Source organism: Molothrus ater, chromosome 2 (genome assembly GCF_012460135.2).
Source record: "Molothrus ater isolate BHLD 08-10-18 breed brown headed cowbird chromosome 2, BPBGC_Mater_1.1, whole genome shotgun sequence".
In the NCBI taxonomy this organism is placed as follows: Eukaryota; Metazoa; Chordata; class Aves; order Passeriformes; family Icteridae; genus Molothrus; species Molothrus ater.
This window is the reverse complement of record NC_050479.2, coordinates 32250945-32270635: the sequence shown is the minus strand read 5'-3', so window position 1 is coordinate 32270635 and position 19691 is coordinate 32250945.

Below are 19691 nucleotides of genomic sequence, written 5' to 3'. Positions count from 1 at the left end.
AGAGAGCACAAGCTTTTAAAGCAAATCTCTCCACTAAAATTAAAACAAACTGCTCTAAATAGCATTTTCTAGGCTCAGCGGGGGCAGGGGGATGCCGATTTCCATGCTACTCCTCTGCAGCTTGTTAGCAGGCATTGAGAAACATATGCACTTTCCTTAAAAAATGCACTTAGGCAGTTATTATCCAGCCTTCAAATTATCTGGCAACCTGTGCACTTGCATCACCATGGCAAGGATATTCTGCACCCTTTTGTGTGCAGGTGTACAGCAAAAAAAATAAATCAGAGTTTTATCTTTTTTGGGTTTTTTTTTTGTCCCAGCTCTCAGCACCTGGCCCTCGGCCCAAGGTACAGATGGGGAGGTTGGTCCAGAAGCTGCATGTCTGTGGTGCATGTACTTATTTGTCAGTGGGGCTTGTTTTCATCCCTGCAGGGGCAATCATATAAAAAGCTGCATCAAGACTGAGATGAGATAAGAAACTGCAGAGGATCTGGAGTCTTAGGGAGGCAGCTGGGACACTAACAGTTGGAAATGACACGGGGTTTTTCCAAAATCCACACGTTTCAACTAGATTTTTGCAAACCATGCACATCTTTCAGAAGAACCTTTCTCCCCCAAAAAAATAAAAAATAAAAATTTAGGGCCTTAGAAGTTTACAGTTTTAAAGCATTAAACCCTTCAATTTTTTAATTTTTGAGAAGTTGATGGTAACAGAAATCCAAGTACAAGTATCCCAAGGAGAGAAAAAATCATGATTAATGAATGTTATTTTCAGAAAACAACCTGAATTTAGGGCTCAATAACATTTTTATAACCCTGTGTCTTGCAACTTAGCAGGACCTGAAGCAAATACTATGCCTGACTTCCATTGCCTTATATCCCTTAGCCAGAAAACACCAAAGAAAAGCTGAAGGACTTTCAGAGGTAGCCCAGTACCCTTAGCATCAGCATTTCTCTAACCTCTCCCTCAGTTTGAGAGCAAAACCAAAGTGCAATGTGAAATCCCAGACAGAGTAATTTTCATCCCAGTCATCTTCCAGCAGAGACCCAGTGTGATTTCAAAGGGCAATAGTGACCCATATATTTTTTGATAACAAAAGTATGCACTGTGTTTGCCCAACTAAAGCACTTTTGAAACCTCACTGCTTTAAACTATATTATGACTGCATGGAGAGACACAGGTTTTCCACATTTAACTGCTGTATTTTCACCCAGAGGGGCATTTTGTTCTATAGCAATCCTTTAATACTTTTAGCAACATTTAACTCATCATGGAGCATAATCAAAGAAAACATCTAGTTGGTGGAGATGGTAAACTGGAAGAAACACACAAAAGGAAGGAGAAGAAAAGGGCTGAGCCTAGAGAGGTGCAAGAGCTGACATCTGCATTCTGAAACTACAGACTTTTGCTGGTAAAAGCTAAAAAGCAGAGTACTGGATTTCAGGGACAAAAATATGACTAAGAGATTTGATTCTTGATCTTTGAGGCTACAAGTCCTGCAAAGATGTAGAGATGATTGCCTTTAGCAACAAGCAGCAGAAAGCTTTCATGTAAAAGTGTAACAGGAATTCCTTTTGGTACCTATTTGGTTTGTAGACATAATTCAGAGGTTTTTTACATGGTTAAACTGAAGATACTTGCTCTAAAAATAATTAAAACTGGACCTGAATATCATATGGTGCTCTGGGGACCATCCAGACTTCCCCAGCCTGCCTTGTTTGCAGACCAAACTGATTTAGATAGATTTTCATTCACTTCATTATCTTTAAAGTGGAGAAGGCAGCCCTGTGTCACGGGGATGAGGGCTGTTGGTCAGCACAGTGGTTCTCAGCCCAAAGTTCCCTGAAGGGCTGCAAATGTCCTGCCTCCAAGGCACTGCTGGCTGGACCCCCCAGCTGAGCAACCAAGAACACACCCAAGGGAAGCACTCAAAAGGACCAAGGTTTCTTATTTCAGGTGCACCCATCCCTGTCCCAAAGCTCTTCATCCCTTTTAAAAGGATCTAAACGATGAGTATTACTCCCCACTGTCAGATCAGAGGCTTTCCTGGAGAGGGTTTCCTTGTTAGAAAAACAAGATTGTCACAGGCTTTGTGCCAAGGCTGGAGGACATCCCCTGGGCTGGTTGTGAAATGTTTTTAGGATCTGCCTCAGAGGAGTATCAAGAATGCTTGAAGGGATTCAAGGAAAATGCTGCAGCCCCCAGGAGACCCCCACAGCAGCGCTTTGGCTCCTACCTACTCTTGGATGTGCAAATTGCTCCATGCAACTATTTATCAACCCCTCTTCAGCTCTACCAAGTTCCTTTGATTAGGCTGAGTGCATTATGTAGTAATAACCCTCTCCAGTACTTTGGAAAACCTGCTCCAGCAGAGCTGTGGCTTGCTGTTGTCAGGCAGTGTAGGTACTGGAAAGAGGGTACCTGCTTCTCTATTCATTGTTGAGGAATGTTCCACTGTTCCTGTAGAATGATAAAGTGAGCCTTAAAGAAAAACTCTGCATTTCTGAGGATGTTTTTCTTGAGTTAAAAACTTAGTGATGTGAGGGCCAGCATCCCAGAGCAATCTGGTTGTGCTTGGAAACTGCAGGGGTCAGCATGCCCATCCTGAGCTGCTGTGTAAGCTTGGGAAAAGGACACTCACAAATGCCTGGTGTTTTGAGACAGCTGCACATGCCCCAGTGCAGTGGCTGCCATACCCTGGAGGGTGTTTCGAGGCAGAGGCAGCTCCAGGGCAGGTGCAAGGGAGCAGCTGCCCCAGGCAAGCAGGGGGGTGGCCTCTCCCTTAGGGATTGATCTCTCCCACTGCTCAGTTATGTGGTCTGTGCCTACACATGTAAGGCCTTGAGCTGCAGCAATCTGTTTAACCTTCCTTGAACACACTCACTCTTACTCTTGTCCTGCCACTGCATTTACCAAGGCATGACATCCTGCTGCTCTTTTTGATGTTGCTGCTGTGATCAGACCTAGGCTATCCATCCATCCAGACTGCCAGCACCCCATTTGCTGGTTCTAATGCAGATTTTCCAAAGCACTGGAGAGGGTTATTGCTATATAATGCACTCAGCCTAATCAAAGAAACTTGGTAGAGCTGAAGAGGGGTTGATGGAGCTTCCCCAAGGGAAAATCACCTGCTTGGACCTGGCCTTACAAGCAAGGAGTGATGTTTATTCACTCTATTACAAGGCAAGAACAAGCTGTCTGGAGCAGATCCAAGATGACCTGCTTCACTACTAAAGAAAATGCATCAAATCAAACTTGCACATGCCTCTGCTCCCAGCCATTAGTGGGAATTAGTATTTCCCCTGCAACCTGCTCCTGTCATTTTGTCTTCAGGCACTGGCACTGGGCTGGTGAGCTGATCCTGCTAGCTGGCCTGAAGGTGGCAACCCCTGGCTTGCTTTACACTATGAGAGTGCTCTGCTGCAAGTGTGGGAAGTGGGGAGCACTTCCTCATGGCAGAAGGAACTAACCAAAGCATGCAGGTAGAAAGTGCACCACAACACCTGCTCTCTGCCTTCCCAAAGAAAAGCAGCCTTTCCCTCTCCAAGTGTCCCATGTTGCACCTAGATGAGCAGTCCCAGAGGTGAGTCCCACTTACTGGAGGAAAGCAGGCAGTGTGGTTTTTGTAACTTACACCTCTGATTCTGTTACAGGAGAGAAAAGTGCTTTCATTGCCCGATTCTCACTAGTCTGGCACCTGGATTTCTTGCCTGTTGTTTTCACCAAGAACATTTTTTCAGTGTGCTGAGTCTCACCTGCCTCAAAGCATAAATACAGTTAAAGTGCATTTCACAAAATATGCTTTTCCTACTGCTCACAAAAAATGGGAAGGGGATAGTTTTGTCCTGGCATGTAATAAAATGTCAATATTTTTCCTCAAAAATTGCAAATCACACTTGTTTTCCAGTCAACCCTCCTTTCTGAAAATCAAAAGCCTTCCTCTTTCATAAGAGATTCAAGACCACAAAACCGTGGTATATTTTAAGCAGAAAATAGTATTTCCCATAAGGGCTGGAAAGCTAGGCACAAGGCACACCTCCCTTTTTCTTCTGTGGTATTCATAGACCTACATACAACATACATTTTAGGAGCAGGTAACCAGAAAACTAGACTGCATAATTCACATTTGTGGACATGTCTGTGACAACAGAGATAGACTGGACTCATCCTTTCCCTCTGAGCCTTTCTGAGCTGCAGAAGGCTTGAGCCCATGTAAGACTGTCTGAGGCAAGGATCCCACTGCTGCTTTGCTTGGGGGTGTCCATTTCACACATTTATTTCTCTACAGTTTTTCAGTGTTTGTGGAAATAGATAGATGTCATCCAGCTCTGGGAATATCTGGGATATGACCCAGCACAGAAAGAACATCAGCCTGTTAGAGTGAGTCCACAGAAGGGCTACCATGTTGATTAGAACATCCCTCTCAAACTGATGGAGGCTCCTACAGGAAAAGGCTGAGAGATTTGGAATTGTTCAGCCTGAAAAGAGAAGATTGAGGTCTTCCAGCACCTGAAGGGAACCTACAAGACAGGGAGAGGAACTTTTTACAAGAGTGATGGTACCAGGCTTCAAACTGAAGTGAAGTAGGATTAGATCAGATATTATGAAGAAATTCTTTACTCTGAGAGTGGTGAGACACAGGAACAGGTTGCCCAGAGAAGCTGTGGATGCCCCATCCCTGGAAGTGTTCAAGGCCAGGTTGGATGGAGCTCTGATCAACCTGGTCTAGTGGAAAGTGTCCCTGCCTATGGAATAAGGGTTGGAACAAGATGATCTCTAAGGTCATTCTATGATTCCATGCCATAGGTACAGGTATAGATATAGGGGTTTTTTTTTAATAGTAAGATACATTTTTCCTCTTAGGAGACAGAAAAATGTGTCAGGGATGCCTGACTATTCCACCCTCCAGAAGAATATATCTATATTCACACATACACATGTTGTCTATGTGTAATATTATAGGAAGATTAGTTTCAAGCTTCCTCTGTTTCATAAGTGCCTCAGCAGAACTGCATAAACAAGCACAATACAAGGATATAAAGGGTGTGGGAGTAATTTTTTATAACAGACGGTAACACAAGTAGCTGATAACAGCAAAAAAGAAGTGATTGCCTCAGAAACTGGAAGTCTCTATAGCTGAATGGTGCATTTTCTCCTTTTTGACCTCAAGAGCATCCAGGAGTAAAAGGTGATTGTCCTGCTTTGCTGTCTCATTCAAATCTGGTGCTGCAGCTGAATTTGAGCACTGAACGTGTGCTCAAGGATGCATTTCTCTCCCATTTCTGCTCTTGTTTGCAGACAGTCAGAGAGTATTAAATATTACCAAAAAAGGATGCCAAAATTAAATTCTCAGAGGAAGCATTTTTCAAAGATTATTCATCCTTGATAATAATCTCATCTAATAATATTCAGGGGAAAAAAAATCAGAAGCATTTCAGCTGGTACCTGAGTTCCATGAATGCTCAAATTAAGGAAGCTCAGAAGTGAAGGGTATGTTATCAATAGTAATCACGTTAATAGATGTGATTGCTGATGGATGTGACTGATGGCCTTGCAAATATTGAGTACAATGCCCTTCTTTTCCTTTTTTTTAATAATATATCGCTTGGCACAGCTATCACTCTCATTTTTCTGAACAGGTTTCAGGGCAATGTGGTCTCAGTGACATTGACATGGTGCAATAAGGCCAGTGTAGCCTCAATAGTCCATGTTGAGGTGCTTTACTCTCACTAAAGCACCTCCCACAGCACACCTTGCTGTGCTTCTCATTAGTAATGACTGATCCACTCCAAGAGAGCTGCCCACCAGATGATATCTGTTACAAATGCTAATACAGCCCATGCTAAGCCAGGACTTGTGTCTGTTCTCCCACTTCACAGTGTCACAAAAACATAGGTAACAAATGCTCAGGGGATGAGAAACTGCCCCTTGGCTTGTGGGAAGGGGCAGTGCAAACAGCAGCATCCAGATAACTAGGAATAAGCAAGGTCAGCTCCACATTCCAGCAGACATGCAATGAGCTGAGTCTGTTTGTTATCTGCTAAAGGGACTCTAGATGACTGTGCAAGATCTGAACTCAATGAGATAAATCCCACCCTTGGGAAATCCAGTGCTTTTTCTGTACTGCAATCACTTGGGCTCATGGCTCGGGGGTTTTGTGCTGCAAGTTCAGCATACCCTACACTATCATCTGGTTCTTACCACATTCTGCCATGGGTGCTCCACCTGCAAGCAGCATGTCTCTCCTCAAATCTGCCTTGTTTAAATATTTTGTATAATTGTGTATCAAAGTGTTATTTACAACCTGTGAGTTCTGCTATTGACAAGATCTTATTTTGAAGCTATTTTAAGATACAACTAAACGTATTTTTATTTTTCCCCAGAAAATATACACTTACAAAAATAATTATTCCTCCCCAGCTCAGAAGTGTGATAACACAAATTGCAACATTGCAAACTAAAATAATTTCATTAGGAAGATAAGCCATATCCATGTCTCCTTTTTCAACACTCTGAATGACTTCAGCACAGCGATGAGGGGTTTCTCTCCCTCCTTTCTCCACTCCAGTCACCAAGTATTCCACACACTTGCAGCTAGATCAAAGGCAGCCAGATGATTCAAAGATTTATAGTATTACTTAGTAAGGGCAAGTGAGAAAGTCAAATGGTAACTTCCCAAGAGACTGATTGCCCTGAACTGCAGCTAATACAATTCACTGACAGAGAGTTATGAAGACATTAGTTCACACCAGGGCAAAGTAAAACTGCCATGTGGGCTCTGGTGTTATTACCAAAGCCCTACCAACACTGCTGGCAAGTTACCATTCAGGAATATGGTTGTTTTCAGCATGGACCCCATGGACCCCAGTATAGTCCACCTAAAGTTTCTAGGAAATTGTGGGTTTTGCTGTATTTTTCATTGGTACTGGGTTTTCCTAACTTGAAATGGTAAAGGGCTCTGTTAGGCATTGCATGGCCATTTTATCCCTTCAAAGCCCTTCTGCAGTTCCATTGCTTACAACTCCATTTAATCACTGCAGAGGCAAACTTACTGTGTGCTTCCATCAGGCTGATGTATGTCTGTGGCATTTCACTCCAGCACATCATGGCTGGTGCCAGTCTCAGTGCATCTGCTGTCAGTAAATGGCCACCTTAAGCTGCTGGTGGACACACTGCCTGCACATGGGTCTGCACCCAGCAGTGGCCTGGGGCTGTGCTTTGAAGAGGACTTACATGCCTCGTTCCTCTTGTGCACCAGCACAGGGCTCAGCACCCCTGCACCCACTTCTGACTGCTTCTCCTTTCTTGGTCAGCCCCAGTTGAAGGCTGGGTGGATGGTCTCACTGTTTGCACCAGGGCTCAGCTTGGCCTTTCCCTTTAGGGAGCAAAACAGGAAACTCCTACCTTTTTCTATTTCAGTTTTAGGATTTTTTTTTTAGCAGGCCAGATGGAGAGGGAAATAACAGCGAAGGGTTGAACATTTTGTTTTCATTTAATGAGTTTTGCACCTGCCCTAAGAGTCTGCTTAGGAGAAAAACCCTTGCAAGCTTTAATTTATACAGCAGCAATAAGGGAAGTTATGGGCAGTGGGGGAAGGGTGAATGATTCTGTTGTAGCCTTTCTTCCACTTACAGAAATAAAATGTATTGAGATCGTGGGAATGGCTGTTGTCTTCTGGGAGCTTTAATTCTCTGCAGTATCACTCAGTCCAGGGAAGACTAATAGCTGAAGGAGTCCTCCACTGATCACCTCATTACCCTTCAAAGACCATCGAGGGAATAAGAACCCCTGGAGCAGTGTGAACCACCATTTCTAGGGAGACATGGGGAGTTTCATTTCACTGTGACTCAGGTTTTCTATTTTCTTACAATAAAAAATAAAGTACCTTGATTTGCAGAGACTTCCCTGTCATTCTCTTGACAGGAACTGCAGGTGCTCCTCTCAGCACAAACCCACCCTGGTCTGTGTTCGTGTGTCTTCATTTATTCTGGCCACTTCACATCAAATTCTTCCTGCTCACTCTTAGAGCAGTGATTTTTACACCCAGGGATGGGACAAAAAAAGGAGCCTTATCACTGAATATGTTTGCTCTAGCCCTGTATCCCTGGATAACAGCTATGCAAAACAGAAACCTATTTATTCCCTGTTGCTGCTATACAGTCTTTACCCTACTTTGCATTTTGCCTGAGAGAGTGAGTCACAAAGATAGCACCTCCCATTCTTTCCCAAATGCCCTCACAAATCAGACCCCATTTTCTGAAGCAGAAGCAGATTTCCACCCTGGCAAGCCAGACAATTTAGTGTCCTGAGGTGATGGTTTGCATCCACACAGAGCTGGCACAAGAACAAAGGGGCCCCTTAAGCCTTCGGAAGGGCCTTAAGAAGGACTCGAAGTGTTGAAAGAAAAAGCTGTCAGAAATAAGTGCTGGACTTCTTCCTCACATCAAAGCCATCAAGCTTGAATCCATCTCACAAGTCCTTTTGCCAGAGGAAGGGAAGGGACCCTGAGGAGTTCACTTAAGGAAGCATTTACATTTAATCCTGACTTTACGGAGCAGAGTTAGACCATAAGTGAAGACCTTTCAATCAGCATCTCATTAATGGATTGGGAGACACTGATAAAGGGAGGACCAACAGCTTTTTCTTTAGGGTTAGCTGGGTTGTTTTACGTACAGGATCAGCCACAGTGAGACAAAGCCCTGTACCTGTGATATTAATGGTGAAAGACAGCAGCATTTTATAGGGATATTCATACAGGGATTTTCCCATTTCTTGCAAAAAGAAACAGGAAAAATCGATAAATGTTCAAAGCACAAGCAAAAATTAAGGAAGAGTTTTGAAGCACCAGTCTGTGTACCATTTATTCTGTTGAACATGCATCAGTTACTTCTCAATGTGACCTCAGCTGAAGACATAGATTGCAAAACACAGGCAAGATTACCAATATTTCAGAGCCTGGTCTTCGTGACAGGTTAAACCATAATTTCGCTGTAATTCATCCCGTCGCTGGAGTTGCTGACATTTATGACTGTGCTTGGGAATGTTGATATACCCAAGGATTTCGCAACATTAGCTTTGATGTGCTGAATTAGTCCATTGGCTCCTTCCAAAGAGAATCTGCCATGCAGGGGATGAGGACACAGCAGCTAAGGGCTGTGTGATGTCAGACAGCAGCAGCACTAAAAGTCAGCCACTCAGAGCCTCATGTTCTCTTAGCAGTGTATTGGGAACCCCCTCTTTAGCAGTTCCCCATGCATTAAGGGAGAAAAAACTTGCCCACTGTTCATCAAAAATGACATTTAACTGTAACACAGCAGAGCTATGGCAAGTGTGAGGTGTCAGTATTAATATTACTATAGATGTGAATCATAGGAGGAGACCTCAAGGAATTTCCACCTGCATAGATGATGTTCTGTACCATCCCTATGGTAGCTGAGAGAAAAATAAAAGGCCAAGGACTAAGTAGACAGTGTTTTTGGTAAGAAAACAGGCAACAGAAGAGGCATGGCCTGCCCTTTGCAGAGTCTCACAGGGGGAGCAGCAGAGACCCTTACATGTCCATCTGGTCAGGGAAAGCCACTTCCAGCAGCCACTCTGAGTGCACAGTCTGGCTGCACCTCTCGTCCCCTCTTCCAAAAGGAGGAGACTGGAAAACATGTTGAGGCTGGATTTGACCTGCTGGCCCAATGCCAGAAAGCAGCCCCAGGTGTGTTTAATTCAGGTGTAACATTAATGTTTCAATGTTATGAATATTACATTATGCATATCACTGACTTGCTGTGTTGAGTCTGACCATCGAGAATTTATCCTGATAGGCCTCTGCCAAATGAGAAGGTCCTTAGAAAAATAAACTACAGGCCATGCTGCAAACTCTTCTTATACTTTCACTGTAGTTTTAATAGGATATTTTAAAACATCATGAGTGATGGTTTATTTGCCCTGAATCTTGTTTTGCAGTTCTTAATCGGCAGCTCAAATTCTACATTTCTCTGATGAGCCTGGCACTCGGGTGAACTGTAATGCTGCTGGGTATTGCCATTGATAAAGTCTTTTATTTGGCCTGCAATTAGCCCTCAAGTGAAAATGAACCTTTCCCAGTGTTCCCTCACTATAAATTACAAAGTTATATTTTATTCAGAGCAGAAGAAAACACAGAGGATTACACTGGTAAATTCATCTCACTTTATCAGCAGTAAATTCGTTGTTAAAGCCACTTAGGTCTAGTTACTGGAAATTCCTGTTTAATTATAATCCAGATGTTCTCAAGGCCCTCTTACCCTCTGGCACAACTTGACAAGTGCTTCACAGAGGAAATGCAGTTCTGCAGTTTTCAGGGTTAAGATGCTCTTTGGAGAGCACACTAGGAGAGCTGCTCCACACAGAGAAAGGGTGGGGTGGATCTTAGGTCGTCCTGGGGGTCACTTTAATCAAGGTAAACTGTAATCATGAGCCAAAGGTAGTCACCAGAAGGGGGAGAATAAGCAATTTCTCAGCCCCTCACTGGGGTTTGCCATATGAGCTACTGCTGTCTCTGAAATGCTGCTCCAGCACCTGCCAATGCACAGGGAGATTCGTGGTTCATGGAAATGCCAGTGGCATCCCCAGCCCCTCCAGAGATGTCCATGTGACTTCTGTTTCATTTGCACTCATACTGCCCTGCTTACTTACTCTTTTACTTTTTCTATGATATCACATGTATTTTGTTGCTGAGAAAGTGACTCAAATGCATATTTCAGTTCCTATCAGTCTAAATGTCAATTTGTCTCTTTTAAGCTAAAATCCCTTCAACAAAAAGCTTAGAATTCATAAATGACCAGTAATGAAAAGTGCAAAAATGCCATGAACAAAGACTTCTAAAGACATACTCTGTACAAAGTATATAATGATGCTATTGAAGTCATTGGCACAGAATGCTGCAGAAGTCAAAGATATGAAGTGGATGTTTAACACACTGAAACAACTTAGTTTATGACACACCTTGGTTTTTCTCCTTTCTTATCTATCCACATACTTTTTGTTTTCTTTATAAAGGCTAAAAATTTGGGGAAATCTTTTCATTTGAACATTTTAAAAAGTTCTTTCAAAAGAAGGATTGCTACAGATTGCCAAGTGTTGTGACATTTATTTTGAAGGTTATTGAAATCTCTGTTAAAACCTTTACATGGATATGCCCATGGAAGTAGAACTCAGAAAAGAATCAAAGTTTTAGATTCTTAACAATACTCAAGATTGCTTAATGGTCTCTGCTAATAGAAACTAATAGTCTCTGCTTGATAGAAACTAATTCCAAGCCCTCTGAGGTTAAGGATGAAGTTTGTCTTCCCACTTGGCAAGGGCAAAGTCTTAATTCATTTCAATATTGTCCTTTTTCTCAGGAATGGTCTAATGAAGCTGTTCAGTGTATACTCTAAGTAAAAGAAGCAATGGTGAATAAATACATTTCTTTTTCCCTATTTAAATATAACTCCTGAAAAGTTGTAAGATTTAAAAATACCACATCCTCCCTATAGATAATGTACATATATTTGTTTCTTTAATAATATTTCCATTGGTAGTCCAATCACTATATTAATTGAACTTTAGCACCTGTACTTAATCTTTGTATTTTTAAGAGGATATAATATTAACAACTGCAGCATCTTCCTAAACATTTCTCCCAAGTATGTAGTGATTTCCCTAATTCAGACATCTAATTGTGGTTCAATAGATAGTTGAAGGGAAAAAATATTCAGTGTAAATACAAATACTATGTTGGCATGGGATTAATGTTGTGGGACACTGAGAAATCTTCAGAAGAGCAAGGGCCCAGTAATTCATGTGAACAGGACAGATATTGAAAGGTCAGGTGTTATAGTCAGAAAAGAGTTTCTAAATATATAACTTCTGCCTCTGGAATTACATTTCCAGTAGATCCTTCCACTTTGGATTGATTATGACAGATCCAATTTCTCTTTAATTTTAGTAAATTGTTCTGCTATTAGATTGTTAGACCAGAGGAAGATTCTGCCATCCAGTGGTGAAAAATTGCTCTTTTAAGGTCACAGTTTCTACTAAAAACATATTCTGCCTTTAATAAAATGAACACGTTTGGGCAACTGTAAAAATTTTTTCTTTCGTTCCTGGAAGAACAAAACAGTTGAGACAACAATTTTACAGGGCAGTACACATAGACTGGCAAAACTGGTGGGGATGTAAGCAGATACCTTGGGTTTGTTCTGTCTTGTTACACAGCACAGCTCAGGACGCTTCTGTACCATATGTTTACAACCCTTGGTGAGCAGGCCAGGTCCTGGGCTGTCATAGTCCTGTCACCAAGTGTGCCACAGGCCCCTTCACAGAGAGGGTCTCAGGTATGGAAATGTTTTATCCCTAGACAGGGAAGAAGGAGGACACGTGCTGGGCCTGCACTACCTCTGCCTTAGGCCATTATCTGTCTGACCACACTCACAGCCTTGTACAACAGCAGGCAATGTCAGGAATCAGTCTTGGACCATTTAACAGCATGCAAATCCATATTACAGTTTCCCCATAGTTATAATACCATTGCATACCCATAGTTATAGTACCATTGCATCCCCATTTAGTAACCTCCATGACAAAAGGCAGAGTAGGACCTTCCCTGCTTCTGGCACTGGCAGGGGTGGAGGTGTGGTGACTCCCCTCTTCTCAGCCTTTCACACCCTCCACCTCTCTTGTGCCCCTCTCCAGAGCAGTACAGCCCTGCACTGGGAAGGCAGTGTACCCTCCTGTGCCCTGTGCTCAAAGGGCATGGAGGCTCTCCTATTCAGACCATGGTAATTAAGCAATTAACCATCTTCAGAAAGCAGTCAGCAGCATTTCTGGAGGTGAGCACTGACACCCCATGGTGCCCAGCAGAGCACTAAACCAGACCCTATGAGTTGTGGGGTGACAAATGTGGCAAAACACTTGATGAGACTCCAGCTAGCACAGGTCACTCTGTGAGCAGACCATGGCTGGGCAGGTCTCGTTTTCCATGTGACGGAGATGGAGGCTCGATTGCAGAGTAGCTCATTCCTGAAGTAGGCCAAGCAGGTGAAATGGAGGAGATGAGCTGGAAGGATCAATGCAGGAGGTGACAAGAGCATTAATCAGAGCTGCCATTGTGCCCAGTGTCAGAAGAATGCCCAGATCTCAGCTTCATCCTGTCAGCAGAAGCAAATCAGGAGAGGGGTGCCATCCCCATCTATGAGCACAGCACAGCTTCTTCCAGGGGCTGCTGTGCATGCTTCCCTTGGCAGCAAACACCATTAATTACTCCTCCAATTAGTCCCCACAAGTCTTCCACTCCAAGAGGAGCTGTCAGAACAGCTGGGGTTGTCTTTGAGCTTTGGAGCAGACAGGGATTGCCCAAACCATTTTAGGACATGGCCAAGGGACACACAGAATACCAGGGAGACCATGCTGGACAGCACTGGCCAGGAACTTGATAATCTATCTGACTGGAACTGTCATGGCCCTAAAAACACTTGCCAGGCCTGGAAGAGCAGTTTGTTTTACAGATCTGGCCTACTAGGCTCACTTATTTGGGATATCACCAAGGGCCTGGTGAAATCACTCTGGGTCTAAAGTTTTTGAGCTAAGGATTGACAGGAAAATGCATTTAATACCCTTAAATGTATGAACCCTTAGTATATTGAATATTGTATTTGCTTATCTTTTGTTTCACATCCTAAGAACAATGACAAGGCAGCTGCATCATCCTGCTTCAAATGTCTTTGAGTATCACTGTAATTATTCTAGAAAAATACTCAGAGGCATTTTGAGGTGGGAGACACCAGCAGCACAGAGGATGGACTGCTCAAAAACTTCCTTCCTTCAGGGGAAAAAGGGACCTGCACCAGTTCTTGTGTGAAGGAACAGTCCTGGTGTCCCAGGTGAACTGTGAGCAGGAGTGATGGCAGCAACCCACCCTACACCATTTCCACCACAGCTGCTTACCTCACAGATAAAGACACCTACATTTAAGGGTTTTCATATAGGTTTGAAGAGCAGGTGCACTGACCAGATGGAGGCATCTCTTTTAGAGTGTGCTGGGCAGTCCTCAGACTGCCTTGAGGAGAACTCTTATTGTCAAAAATTAAGTTTGTTAATCAGGACTTTTCCCTCATGAACAGCCAGCACGGGTTCATGAGGGAAAATCCTGATTAACAAACTCAATTTCCTTTTATGACAAAGTTACCCAAATGATCAAGGGAAGCCAGTTGATATAAACTTTTTAGATTTTAGTAAAACTTCAATAGTGTCTCTCACAGAATCCTCCATTTTAGGACCAATACTCTTCAATACCTTTCCCCAACAGCCAATGGGGATGCAGTGCATAAATTCATCAGACATTTCAACTGCAGGGGTCCAGGGGGCAAACCCATCAAGTGGATAAGACATAAGTGATACAGAACTGGCCAGCTTTTCCAAGGTAGGTCTAAAAGGTAGCTTTCATCTGGATAATGTCTGTGGACTTGTTAAACCTCCATGATAAGACCCTGTACTTCACTTTGCAAGAGCTTTCTGGGGCTTTCTCTTCACATGCAACTTCTCAAAACATTGACTGGGGGAGTGCTGAATTTGCTCACCTGTCTGTAGGAGAGCTGCAGGTGGGTGGACTGAAGACTGCTTGGCACTCTGAGGCAATACCTGTCAAACAAACTATTTTTCAAGCCAAAATCAAACATTTATGTTGACTTTTCCATGGGCTGAACTTGGCTTTAGAGATGGTGAAGTGCCCTGACAGAAAACTGATACCATTTCAATTAAAAGAATGAGATTGCCTAACTTCAGCATAGCACAGTTTTTCTCTTTCTGATGTATTGAATCCAAGGGTTTGGCTTGGTTTTATTTTACCCAGAATTCAGCCTATATCTTCAGGAAGAGAAAAAAGTACTGTGATCAAAGATGTAACTAAGCAAAGAGAAAACACAATTGAACTATCTTTCCTATCCATTATCTAGGTAGATAGACAATAAATTTGTGAAGAAACTAATTTTTAGGTAGATTAAATTCTTGCCTCTACCATGCTAGCTTTGGAGACAGTTTCATTTACTTAAAGAGAGACAAGCACAATCTCTTCCCATGACAGAAGCGAGTCTTCCTGAAGTAGAAAATGCTTAAAAGTGAACTGCATCTCCCAAAGAAATTTTGGCTGTGGGATTCATATTTTCCACAAGGTGCTGTTCTTACTCAGCCTTAATTCCACAACTTTATGCTCACAAGACAGGTTCTTTTGACTAAAGTTATACAGGTGCTTAATCAAGTATAGAATAAGACAGCATTTATTCACTATTTTTATAAAGCAATTATGAATGACTCACTTGCATGTGATTTGTTCAGTAAGAATTATGAAACTCTTCTGTTCTGGTAATGTGAGAGATCTTTGCTTTTTGACTTATATTCATTATCTTGGGAGGATTTGTTCCCTAGGAAAATGATCAAACACTTGTGTATTTCCATAGCAAATATTTTTGAGGGAGAAGTGCCCTCTGTCTCAGCTGTGAGTGATGACCCCACTAACCAGGGTGGTTCAGCCCCTGTCAGACCAGCATCAGCTCTGCCTGAGTGCTGAGCATAGCCTGACTAAAGCACAGCAAAATAAACTCATGGCTGGGCCTTGGACCTGCTTCATGCAGCTTTCCTTATCAAGCAAAAGGCAATGCAGCTCACAGAAGAAACTGCAGAAACAGAGTTTCTGCTGGCGGATGCCATCAATGTCAGCAGAATTACACCCCCAGGGAACTTCAAACTTTCAAAGCAGTAGATATTTTCGAGGCTATTTTGAGAAGGTTTCAAAGGGGAACATTATTCAGAACACTTGATACTCCCTTTTTCCAAGAAGTCAGGAAAATCTAAATTCCAGAAGTGGGTTATTTCCTCTTTAAGGAAAAATGAGCTGGCAAAGAGGCTGGATATCAGCAAGGGAAAGCAGACAAAATTTGGTATTATTTTGTCTGAACAGCATTCATGCCCCAAGGAATTGCATTATTTCTGGACTACTAGCAGTGAAGTTAGATCAAATGGAATTTTTTAAGGATCCAAGTAGGAAATGTGAAACAATGGCCTGCTTAATACTCAAAAAAAAGTTCAAACCCTCATCCTGCTATCTTTGGTGACATTGCTGTTTTACCAAGGGTGAGATGCTGGAGATCAAAGGGTCCTCATTCATTCTAAATACCGTTTTGCCAGGAGCAAGTAGGAGGCTGCTATCATCATGAGGCCTCTCTCAGTGATTTTTCAGTCTTGGGAATTGGGATTCTGGGATTCTGGAGAGGTCCCAGTTGACTGGATGTTGGCTAACATTGTCCCAGTTTTCAAGAGGGGCAAAACAGATGACCCTGGAAACTACAGGCCTCTCAGTCTTATTTCAGTGCCTGGTAAAATTATGGAGAAGATTATTCTGGGAGTCACTGAAAAAAACTTGAAGGACACTTCAGTCATCAGTCACAGCCAGCATGAGTTCATGTCCAATCTAATTACTTTTTTATGACAAGCTAACCCATCTAGTTGAGCAAGGGAAGCCAGCTGATGTCATCTTTCTGGATTTCTGTAAAGCTTTCAATACTCTACTGCAAATCCATGTAACTAATAGGGGTTATTGATAGCACTAGTGACCATAATGGAAAGGCCTCTTTCTTGCATGAGGCCCTGCACATCTTTGCCTTATTATTTACCCACCCCAAATTTTCACTGATTGAAGGACTTACTTCTATACAGGCAAAAATAGAAAAGGCCTTGGTGTAAAGAAGCAGACCTGCTATCCAACATCAGTAATTTCAAGGATGGATTGGCACACAAAACATGCTCTACTTGCTTTTCCACCATTTGAACTAAAAGGAAAGAACACTTGCTCTGTAAGTGAAGCAGATCCTGACACAGCAGCTAAATACTAAAAAAAACCCTAAAAAAAAAAAACCTCCCAAGAAAAAACCCACTACACAACAACAAGAATGTAAAATTCAGCTCTTTCACCAAACATGAAGGAGTTCTTTCTGATTAGTTGGCAGGATATGGGGAGGAAATTATTTGTTTCTGCATATGAACAGATCAGATGTAAGAAGAGCTTGCATGTGAGAAGAGTCTTTCCAGAGCAGACAGATGTGTATTACAGTTTTGATAAACTCATAACAGAAGTGGGCAAAATATTGTGACAGTGAAAGTAATTACCCACACAAAACAAAATAAAACAAAACAAAACTAAACTAAACTAAACAAAACACAACACAACAAAACACAACAAAACACAATAAAAACACAACAAAACACAACACAACAAAACACAACAAAATCCTGGGCTATGTTTTTTAATCTTGAATTGTTGAAATGAGGCCATCTATCTTTTCAAGATTATTCAGTTTAGTTAAGGTGGGTGAAAATTTTTAAGTAAAAGTCTATGAATTATGTTATACAAGAGGTCATATGATGCATTCCCAATGTCCTTTCTGGATTTAAAATCTATAAATTTCCATTAGGACCATTAGTTTTCGCAGGCTGCTAACTTTATGATAAACTCTCTGATGGGCCTCAAATTCTTCATGTTTAGTCTCAGGGGATAACATTGTCCATATATTAATTTTGAAAGAAAACTTTAGCTGACTAGAAATCAAAGGAATAATTTTTTTTAAAAAAAAACCTATCACCACACACACAAAACAGAAATTCAGTTTCCCCTCTTGAGACCACTGCTCAGTCAAAAAGATAAGGAATAAAAAATGGCTAATTTGTGTAGCAGAGACTGTGCTCCCACAGAGAGTTACACTATTCCTTTCTGGAAGAGAAGATACCTCAAACAAGGAAGCTGGGTAGGGAGAGCTAGGCAGGCACATGGGGTATTATCCAGAATATCTGGGTGCAGCTACACTCATTTTCACACAGTTGCAGCCCTTGACCAAAACCACAAGGTCACAGGTGATATTATCCACCAGCATCTCTGAGCCTACAGAGAGAAGGGGAAAGCCAAGCCAGAAACAGCTCCCTGCCCTGGCTGTGTCCCTGTCTGATGGTGTCAGAATGGTTGGTCCCAGCAGGAAAAAAACCCAGGGAAGGGGGATGCTGAAGCCATGGAGAAAACCTGGCAGTACTGCACCCCTTTGGCCAGAACAGAGCTGTGAGAGATCTGAAGTGCTGAAGTATGGCCAGATTTGTGACCAGACTGCACCCACCTTTGCAGAGAGCACTGAACACAATCCACCCTTCCCTTCAGACGCATTGCAGCAGTTAAAACATAAAAAAGCATTGGTTTGTAAAACCCTCTACATTGCTAAAATAGTAATGCCAAACACAGTGCAGCAGAGCCTGCTTTAACCTTCTTTTCTCAAATGTTCTTCATTTATTAGGTCTTTGCTTTTTCATCTTCATGAGAAATATCCCCATCTGTTTTGTGGCAATAATTCTAGGTTTCAGTGTTTTGCTCCAAGGTGAAGGAAAAAAGTAAACTATTATTCTGTTCACTGAAGACTAGAAAAATGGCAAATCTTGTAACAAACTCTAAGATTGAGACGGGACAAAATCAGTTTCTCTCTCCATAAAAGATCGATTGGAAAAAATAATCTTCTTAAAAGACCATGTCTGACACTTGCTTTTTTCATTTTCTGCAGTTCTCTTCAGAGACTTATTGTGACTGTGGTTGCTTAAGGTACAAGGACTGTGTCATTTGCCACAGAGTAGCAATCCCTTTTATTCTGTAGAGCAAATTCAGTCTGCATAAATATATTTATCTCCTTTTTTTTTTCCCCTGGTGCCAACATGCCTGCTTACTGCAGGATTACACTTCATGCTTTGTCTTTATGAGACCACTTCTTGACTGATGGACTAGGAATTTATGTACATGTTAGAAAACCATTTCATTTTATATGGGTTAGCTGGAAATGTCCAGATGGGAATGAAATTCCTCCTTAGCCATCACCTACTGGCAGCTTCTTTTTTTTTTTTTATTTTCTCTCAACTTTGTTGGCCACTGCATTTAACATCAAAAATTACTTCACATTTCACCAAGCACTCTACAAATAGATAGAAAGTCCTTATGTGCACTATTTCCATGGGATTTATAAGGCTAAAAAGATGCACAGGGGGGCACAGAAGCTTCTCCAGCACAACATGGCCTCAAAATGCATGCAGTGATGCATCTTCCTGGCCTTGCTCCCTTGTCCTCTTGCTCCACAGCCAAAGGGAGCTTTGGAGAGCTTCAGCTTCAGTTTCCTGGTTTGGTTCTTCAAGTCCTGACTGCAGCGGGAGATGGACTGTTCCATGTGATTTGGGGAAGGTTTATTCAGGATTGCTGGGAACTTGTCCCCCAGTTGTTCAGGATTAGAGATGTTTATCTACTCCACATGTCTGAAAGCATTTATCTGTTTCTTGGAAGCATTAAATAGAAATATGGACGCAGTGTTCCAGGCACAGGGAGGTCCTAATAGACACAGGCTGAGAAATGGCACGGTAGCAATTGCCTTGTCCATCACACTCGGTTTCCACTACCTATAATTTGGTCAAGAGGTAAATATAAAAAAGAGGTAAATATAAGGAAGATGCAGACATTATACAAATAATGAAGCAGTTTTTCTGAAGCCAGACAAGTACAGATAATTCTTCTTGACCCAGGAAAAAGAAAATGAGAGGTGATCAGTATGAATACTAAAATACAAGGGCAAGAGGACATGTGCTATATCTCACAACAGTACATATTTAA